This window comes from Trichogramma pretiosum, unplaced genomic scaffold (genome assembly GCF_000599845.2).
Source record: "Trichogramma pretiosum strain Unisexual culture from Peru unplaced genomic scaffold, Tpre_2.0 scaffold53, whole genome shotgun sequence".
Taxonomy (NCBI): domain Eukaryota; kingdom Metazoa; phylum Arthropoda; class Insecta; order Hymenoptera; family Trichogrammatidae; genus Trichogramma; species Trichogramma pretiosum.
The window spans coordinates 1196350-1206449 of NW_019641626.1; positions in this window are offsets into that span (position 1 = coordinate 1196350).

Below are 10100 nucleotides of genomic sequence, written 5' to 3' on the forward strand. Positions count from 1 at the left end.
TTTTTTTTTTTTTTTTTTTTTTTTTTTTTTTTTTTTTTTTTTTTTTTTTTTTTTTTTTTTTTTTTTTTTTTTTTTTTTTTTTTTTTTTTTTTTTTTTTTTTTTTTTTTTTTTTTTTTTTTTTTTTTTTTTTTTTTTTTTTTTTTTTTTTTTTTTTTTTTTTTTTTTTTTTTTTTTTTTTTTTTTTTTTTTTTTTTTTTTTTTTTTTTTTTTTTTTTTTTTTTTTTTTTTTTTTTTTTTTTTTTTTTTTTTTTTTTTTTTTTTTTTTTTTTTTTTTTTTTTTTTTTTTTTTTTTTTTTTTTTTTTTTTTTTTTTTTTTTTTTTTTTTTTTTTTTTTTTTTTTTTTTTTTTTTTTTTTTTTTTTTTTTTTTTTTTTTTTTTTTTTTTTTTTTTTTTTTTTTTTTTTTTTTTTTTTTTTTTTTTTTTTTTTTTTTTTTTTTTTTTTTTTTTTTTTTTTTTTTTTNTCGACGTTGTCTTCTGGGCCGTCTTGGGTGTCTTCTGTTTCCCGAGCCTGGGCGATGTTTGCGCCTCCTTTTCCACTGTGTTCTGGCGGGGGAGCTGTTCTAACCCATCCAGCGTTGTGTAGCAGCTCTGGAGGATAAGAAGCGCTTTCGTCAGTCCTTCCTTTATCGGCTTATGGACATTGTTCCTCGGCATCGCGAAGTCCATCATCTCGACAATTTTTTCGTGGAGCCGATCAAGGTGTTTCGCAAGACTCACCTGCCTTGCGGACCTCTCAGATTCCACCTCTGAATGGGCTTCCGACCCTACTACTGATGGGGTTACCGACCCCGGTGCTGATGGGGTTCCCGACCCCGGTGCTGGGGTGGTCCCATCTTCGACGACTTCCATCGCATCGTCATGCGCTCTCAAGCGCTCTACCGTCAGCTCGGTCTGCGAGCTCGATTTTGGTTTTTTTGAAAGAAACAAATCCATACTGCAATATTTGTGTGTTCATCCAGGTATGCGCCCCGACCCACAGGGTCCCTCCGTCTATGGAGGCAGCTGGCATGGCTCCAAAACATGACTGAAAGCGGTACCAGACTGGGGACAACATACTTGGATATAGCACGCCCCACTGCACTAGCTCACCTCTGCTCTCTCGAGCGTCCCCCAAAACCAACTAAGGGTGGTACGCTCTCTGGAGAGTTTCTGGCGAGCATCATGCAGTGGAACGGACTCGCCTGGGGAGCCGGTTGACCGGTACTGGCTAGGTACCGGCCGCCCGTCTTGCCGACAGCGGGAGCCAAAGGTGGTTCGGGTCACGTCAGCACGCAGCATCGGTATCGCCTTGCCACCCAGGATCTCCTTTTGTCAGCTCACGGGTCGCACCGCACGGCAGACACGGCGGTAGTTGTAACCCTAACACAGGGACCCTTACAAGGTGCTAACATCCGGGTCAGATATACCTTGGTTTTTTAACGAGGTTGTTACTCCTCCCCCTCCTCCTTCTCTGTCTCTTGGGTGACCGAGCTCCGGGCTTGGGACCGGCGTAGCGGAGTTCCGGCGTAGCGGAGTTGCGTGTGTGTGTGTGTGTGTGTGTGTGTGTGTGTGTGTGTGTGTGTGTGTGTGTGTGTACGTGCGATACGAGGCCGCATCGGGTAATGTACTCAGTTTTTCGATACGTACATTCGCGTGCGCAGATCGAGGTAAAAAGTTCGATTCTTTTGTGCAATTCATATACACGTACACAGAGAGGGCAGCCTCTCTCTCTCTCTCTCTCTCTCTCTTACTCGGTCGGATATGGGCGATATATTGCATAAAATACGCATTCGCTGGAGCTCGAACGCTTCGTATATATACGTATACGCGTGCATAGAAAGAGAGCAAAAAGGAAGAAGGAAAGAAACGGTCCATTGTTTCCCTCGCCTTTTCCGTTCTTTATCTTCAACATTTCTTTGACTCTGCAGCCGTAGCAATAGGTAACTTCGTTTAATCGTTGCCTCACTCTCTCTCTCTTTCTTCTTTTTCTTATAGCTCTTGCCTCTCTGCAATGGCAAGCTCGCAAGCAGCAACAGCTCCCGCGATTTCAGTAGCCTAGCTCTCCACGCTCTCAAAGAGAATTCTTAATGATCCAAGTACGAACATCGCGCATTTTTTTCGACTGCTGCCTCTCTGGCTCTAGCTCGCTTTGGCTCGCTTTTCTTTTTATACTTGCCTCGCTCTGTTATAGTTCCACTATTTCCCTTTTTTTTTCTACTTCTTCTCTATTTTGCCTCTTTTAAGTAGCGAGCTAGTATATGCATTTGCGCCACTCGCAGGTGCGAGAGAGAAAGAGGTATTATTGTTATGTATATATGCCGCTCAGTCGCGAGTATAAAAATATATGACTCCGACTTTGTCTTTTCGCGGGCTCGACTACTTTTGACTCGCTGGCGAACTTGATGTACACTTGCCTGCCGAGATATTGTAGTGTGTGCAGCAGCGGCAGCAGCAGAAGCAGCGAATAATAGTTTCCATTAACCGAGCGGCTTCATTATGATTTTGACAGTGTGGAGCGAAGAGGCCGAGAGAGCAAGTTAAAAAAAAATGTACTTATGGTTGAATTATAATGAGCCGGGAAATTTGTGATAAAAGGCCGCGCTTGCGCTCATAAATGGGCTTTTGAATTAATAAACATTCGTTGCGCGCCTGCTCGGCGAAATTCGCTTGGCTTATTATATGAAATAAATGAGCTTGTCTCGTTGTTGTTTTTTTTTATACTTTCCTCCTTCCCCTCATCGTGTCTTACCTTCTCTCTCTCTCTCTCTCTCTCTCTCTCTTTTTCTCGTTCCTCGTGGAAACTTTGCAAAATTAAAATACCGGAATGAGAAGGAATACGCGCGGCGATGATGAGCGACCGGTACTCGCGCGATCGGGGGCTGCTATGTACTACACTCACACATACACATACACATACGCGAGGCTTGCGCAGAGCTCGTTTAAAAGCCAAATGCATAATCTGCTTCATATAAGGCTGTGTGTGTATGGTACTATAGGCGAATTCATAGCGAAAGGGCCAAGTGCTTTTGAGGGTTTGAATAATCTATTCTCTTTAGGTGATTACGAAGGAGAGAGATAGAGACGCGAATCGTGTGTCCCACTCTCTATGGTACTTATTCTCTTACTCTTACTCCCAGGCAGTAATTATTCAACTGTTGCATAATAGCATATGTAATGTCACATTCGTTTAACGGCGAATATATATTCACCTCGCATATAACGTATAAGCCATTGCATTGCGTTCGCGATTTATTTTGGCTCGCATATATGCTACGCGGGCCCATATTCATTCGAGGAACGCACGGGTTTTAGCCCCGGATTATCTGTCAATGATTTTCCCATTCGATTCAAAGTCGATGATAATTAATTTTGAACGGTATAACGTCGAGCTCATTATTACGCGGTAAGCCACTGATTAAATAGAAATAAAATTATGAAAAACCTCGTTGTTGTCTTTCTCCTTTTTTTACTGTCCCGTTTCAAAATGTAATATCGTCGTCGCTCTCGCTCTGCGGAGTAAATAAAGTCTTTCTCTCGCTCAAGAGAGGAAAAATAAATTCAGGTAAAAAATCAACAATTCAGTCGCAGAGAGAGAGAGAGAGAGAGGCTAGATTGTTAAAACATATATTATATTCACCGGGGCACACAACAGCAGTTCCATAATATACTTTGAGAAGAAAGGGTAAACAGTTAAACGCCAAAAGGCGCACAGAAGGCAGCAGCAGCAGCAGTTGTGAATAAGCTCGAGACATCGTCGGGGCACTTTATTGTAATTGCGCTGTCGCGTAAGGAAAGGAGCTGCCGCGTGCGCCGCTACATATGGGCTATTCCACGTCGAGCATGCCAAAAAACGAAATGAAAAATTAATTACAATACTCTGGAAGAATGAATTGAAAAGTTAAAAAAAAACTATGAGTAATAGCACTAATACAACTAGAGGTGTACTTATTCGAAAAACTTTACTATTTTGATTGTGAGTTTACATAATTAAGTATTTCACCACCTAGCGTCCATCGTAGCAACTACAGTAACGAATGCGCATCTACTGCTCAATGAGTAATTCTGACGGAAAACCCGCACAACTTTAAAAACGATAAAGTTAACGTATCTGGAAGAAATGTAGCATGTTTTGTTTCTATACTGGGTATGTACAGCTTTTATACTATAGAAAATATCGCATTATACAATAAGAAATTCGCGATTTCTGCCTTACCCACATTTAAATGTTCTAGTTTTCCAAAGTATTTAAGTGAAATAACCGTGAACGTACAGATGTATAATTCGAAATCACTAGCGTGCAAAATAAAGGTATCGCAGAGTAGTCACATTCAAGAGATTTGCCCATATAGGCGATCTGACGAGCTTATATGTGTAGGTAGAGAAAGAGTGAGACTGAGAGTTGTACGGTTGTACTAATAATTATGCAGTCGGGGTCGTTTTGCAACTGCCGGACAGCTTCATTAAAGGTCTAGGCCTAAAAACTCGAGCACTACTACTACACCACCGTGATATAAGCAATGTACTCAATATTTGCTGCATAGGCCTCGCTCGGCAGCTCGGCTCGAACGTAAAAAGGCATTAAATAAAAACACTCGGGGAGCGAAAAAATTCACCGGAGTATCGCTTAGAATTTTTTCATTTTCTCGTCGCTACCTCTTTCGCAGCTCGACTGCAAGACTCTCCGCACGTTTCTCGTGCTATATATACGCAATTTTGTTAATGGCGTTGGATAATTTTTGTAACCATAAGTTCGCTGCAGCCACATCAGCGAAGGGTCAATTATTTATTGAACTTGTGAAATCATGCAAAGTGCACACGATCAACTGCGCTACACGTGTATATAATGCTCAAATTGCGCGTTTTTTTCCCATGAATACGACACGTCGACGAGTGACGATAAAATCGTGTACGCTGCGAATTAAATGGTTTGTTTGGCGGACTCACTTCGTCCATCCCTCTCTCTCTCTCTACTTTAGGAGAGGTCGGACGAATTTTTATTTGAGCTAAATCATTCTGTATAGAAGCTAGTGCCGAGCAATCAACTGATTGTGAGTATAGTACGCACGCACGTGTATATATATCGGCCGATTGTTCGCGCAGCTCCGCTGAATGCTCGGCCACTTTTTTCGCGAGTTTATATATATTGTCCGACTGCCGCCGAGGGACGTGCCGCGAACAATGACTTAACGCATTGGCTTTTGCAGCAACTATTTTCAAGATTATTGTGCGTTTCACGCGTTGCGCGCCGTGCACGTATTATTATACGCGCCGGCTAGACGAATGGAATAATGGAAGCTGATCGTTGCAAAGTGTACCATACCTGAAATCCAGACGAAATAAATTGACTCTTTCATCGGAGGAATTCGTAGATTTTAACTCTCGAGTAGTTAAGATGTATTTGTGAACGCGAGATTTATTAGGGATATTTATTAGAGTTAGCACGACGAGATTCTGATACGAAGTTAAAAGCGCATGTACTGTGCAGGATTCGTATTTAATATGCTCTCTTGAAATCATCCGAGGCCTTCGTTGACGCGTGCTTCGAGTCGCTCCTCAGAAGCGTGCCGTACAATGCACACACACACACACACATATACTTGCACACACGTATCGCTGATATTATGTACGTCGAGCTCCGGAAGTGCAGTGCTCTGCATTTTCTGGAATGTTATGAGCTCTATATGCGTCGAGGAAGGGCCGCTCGCCTTTCCTTCGCCTTTTGTCAGTGAGTTACGAGGTCGATTATCAGTCACGTGCTCTCCCAGTACAGTGCGGTATTGCATTCTGTCGTGTGTATTATGGGACTTCGTCATATGTACGCGTCAGCTGCGTAATTTCATACTCGGTGTGTTATGCAATCTTTTCTTCTTTTTTTTTTTTTTTTTTTTTTGTTNCCGTGATCGACTACTTCTTTCGCGCTGGAAAGCTCGAGAGAGACGGAAAGCAATTGGCCCATCGCTATTTTTCGTTGGGTTATATAGGTGCAGTGCAAAAAAAGCACTTCGTTACGTTCTCTCGGTGCAGTCGACGATATATATTTTCCTGCGTCGAGAAAAAAAAAATACCACCACCCGATGTACACATCGACGTAAACAAGAAGTTCATTTGGCAAAAAGTTTTTCTTCTCTTTATGAAATTTACAACACCCGAGGCTAATATTTCACGCGGCTGCAAAATGCACAGCTGATCGCGAAATGCATCGAGTGGCAAGATAAAACCGCGAAATGTCGTTGGCGCGCGCGCGACACGGAAATAAAAGTGTGCATGTATGTGTGTGTGTGTGTGTGTGTATGTACGTGACGGCGGTGGCGGCTCGGGAGCGTCGCCCCCGTGTGTCGTCGTCGTCGTAGCCTCGTACTGCCTCCTCCTCGCATTATAGCTCCGAGTTATACCGTCATGATGCGGTTCTTTATGACTCTCGTAAATTCTCGGATTCTTTAAGAGCAGCAGCAGCACAGGCGAGCCAAGGCAGCACACCGAGGCAGAGCTGCGAATCTGCTCATGAGAAATTGGCTCAGATGAAAAGTGGAACGTTATATCTGTGCCGCTGCTGTTCGAGCCGGGGATGGCCTCTCCGGTCTCGGAAAATATGCAATTATTCGACGTCACCGCACCGGTCTTCCTGGAGATCGATAATCTTTACAATTATTTTAGAGTACTGTTCTCGTGGCGAGAAAATAATTTCACATTCAATTTCGCTCGACCACATTTTAGACGGATCATGGTCGTACGAATTTGACACGCATGGGAACTCATATCGATCCGTAAGAATTACAGATAAAAAGATCTAAGGTAGTTTTTTCTTTATTTGACGAAATGACGTAAACATTTTTGTATCTCCAGCGCGAAACGTATCGCTCGGTAAATCGACTTTGTGTTCCGGGTAATGCTCTTTTCATTCATTTTCGCCAAAGCAACGGCGGAGTGATTAATGAAGTTTGCTTTTTTTTCACACCAGACCCGCTAACACAACACTACGCGCGAGCTTCGAGGGGGGCAGTACAATTAAGGGGGGTGAATTTTTGAAACGCGACAGAGGTTATTAAAAAAAATAGCGACGTATTTTTCCGTTCAGTGCCCGCGCGTGGAAAAACTCCGAACGAATACTACACAGTACAACGTATAGGCACGAGAGGAGCGAATTCGCGCGCGGATGTGAGAGAGAGAAGAGCAGTAAATAACGTCGAAAAGATAAGCATCGAACAATTAGCTTTTAGAGAGCTGCGCGCACATATATATGCTGCTCTCGTTCGCGGGGACTAAGCATATACATGAGCCTCGGGCGTGTTTATCCACTTGACGCTTGTTATATGCAAGGGACAGTAGTAGTGTAGTGCGAATGTGTCCGAGTCGTTCGTATGCCTGCCCCTCCGTCAACAGTTGGTCGCTTGGCCGCTCGTAGCGCATAGCCATTTATACCTATATGCATACGTTTCTCTCGTCGCTACTATACGTGAGTATCGGGATGACAGAGAGGAAAAATAGTGGGATGGTTCGCGCTCGTGTGTGTGTGTGTACCGGACAATTAGACGATTGTATTTCCGCCGTGTATACGCGAGAAGGCGGCCGTTATCGCACCCACCGCTACCGTATTCGCGTCTCAGTTTTCGCATCCAGTCACTTCGACAAAACTGTATTTATACTTTTGGTCAAAACCAATACGTGCGAGCCCCGATCGCAGCTTTTATACGGCTGAAAAACGAGACGCGACGCGTTCCAAGCGCGTTCGTTGAAAATTACGAAATTGTTGAGAACGATGTTTGATACTTCACGTGGTCCTAGCGACGATTGTACGCCTCGAGGGGCAGTATATATTGGTACTAATATTTTGTTTCACACTGACGACAAAAAATGCAATCGTACGATTTTTTTTTCTTTTTATTTGTAAAAATGAACGAAAAAAGGTCTACACTCAAATTTTGATCCAAAATCAATGCTTCATTACAATGGCGATTTGCCACTAGATGTCAAATCGACCGTTACAGTTACCACAAGTGACGGTAGCAGTTACCACACACTGAGAGAAATATCGAGTAGCAGTTACTCAATTCTCAGTAAAACTTACCCAAAACACATAGTAAGCCCGTTCGGGGGATGTTACTCCGAGCTATAGTAAATTTTACTATGGCCGGGAGTATAATATCGAGTGCCGAACACTCAATGGACAATTGCGCCAACTAATTTTCATAAATATTGGACATTTAGTTTACGAAGTAAAGAGAATTGGTGCAAGTGAAGGGAGATCTGACCGATTGTTAGAGTTAAATTCACATTCATCCATACAATATTTGTGGGAAGTGACTCGCCATCTAGCGACGAGTTTCGAAGCTCATTTAGTACCTTTCCGCATGAATGTGAACAATTTTTTCCTGCTCCAAAACCATTAAGTTTAACGAAAAAGTTTATGGAATAAAAAACTCTTAAGATTAAACAACGGAAATTCTCAAATATTTTCAGAATTTTTGAAGATAGTTTTGGATTATCCGAATATGTCTATGGACTTGTATTCATTAAAAAAGTTCGGAGTTCAAAATAATTCTAATTGGGTAAAAATCCAAGTCGTAGTGTATATAAATTACTTGCATATATAAGTATTTATTTACATGAATTTATAATGTTTTTTTTTACGTATGTTTGAACATATTACATAAATACACTACGAGTCATTTGTGCGAGGCTCACAGAGACACCGTTTGGCTGTAGAAAAATTGAAAGTACATGTAAAAATGTCCTTTATGATATAATAAAGAAATTCATTGGAACAAGTTTTGACACAGCGTGCGTCTAAAAACCTGAGTAATTTTACCTAAGCACAGTTGACCACGTAAGAAGAGTTTCACATTGAAAAAAAAAAAACAACAACCAGGACGAAACAACGTCGAAACCGCACGTTCACGCAAATATATATAAGCGCTTTTCGTTGCAACCTCAAACTACCACCTCGTCATATCCTGTACACACCAGCGCACACGCACGCCAAGCCTAATGAAAAGACCAAAGACTACACACAGCTTTGGCACATAGCTTTAATCACGAGTAAATTACCTCGAGTGCTTGTCATGACGTATACGAATGCATGTACGGAGGTGAGCAGCCTCGAGAGAGTCGACGAGACTTTTTACGCATATAATACGTCCACGCACATAAACACATTGTTCATTCATCATCGCGAGCTATGAATCATTATTGCGTGAGGATCTGCATGTTATATGTGTGCGTGTGCACGTCTTGAGCACCGCCAACTTTATAATTACATTTCGGCCTGTGGTGCTACACTAGCGTGGCGTCTTGTTTATATGCGCACACGTTGAAATATACACGTATACGAAAAAGTGAGCATCTCTGCCAGAGTCAGCCGCTGAATGTCATTTCTTTCTCATAAAAGGACGAGTTGCGAGATCAGTAAAACTCTTTCAATTTGCAAATAAAATCAGTCTACGCGACCGATGGGATCCCAGCAGCTCCGAAATTCCAGTTTAAATTATGCAGCTCAAAAGTATCATCATTTGTAATATCATATTTTTGCTAGATTTTATGTAACAACAATAAATATATTTATCAAGGGTCTAATCAAAAATTACCAAGTTGGAATCTTCATTACATTTGAATTGCACATTTCACTATCTTATTGCTGTCAACTCATGAACATTACTTACGCATCGCATTCGCACGTCTTATAGTAGCTAGATATAGAGTGACTAATTTGCTCTTGAATCACGCCTCGTCGCGCTCCGATAGGCTTTTTAATTAGCCGCGCCAACCTTTACATATATTTCGAGTATAAAATTTAATATCGGCACAAGTGGGTTCAGGGCGCGTCAACTTCAGCTCGCGCGACCGCCGCGGCTTTTGGGCCGGGTTCGCGCGATTTGCATCCGTATAATATAACGCGTACACCGGTACACGGAGTTTTCTTTTCTGTTATTTTCGCCTTTTTCGCCCGGTGTACTCGCCGTCATGTACTCCAAATGGGCTCTTCTGCTAAGTGGCCTCCGTCACTGCCACATATAGCTGTTGCTGCTGGTGCTGTGCTGCGAAGGTGCCACACGCATCCACTTTGGGCGTGTGCCACGCGCAGCGGCAGCAGCAGAGCCTTTTTTCGGACTCTCGCCCTTTCATT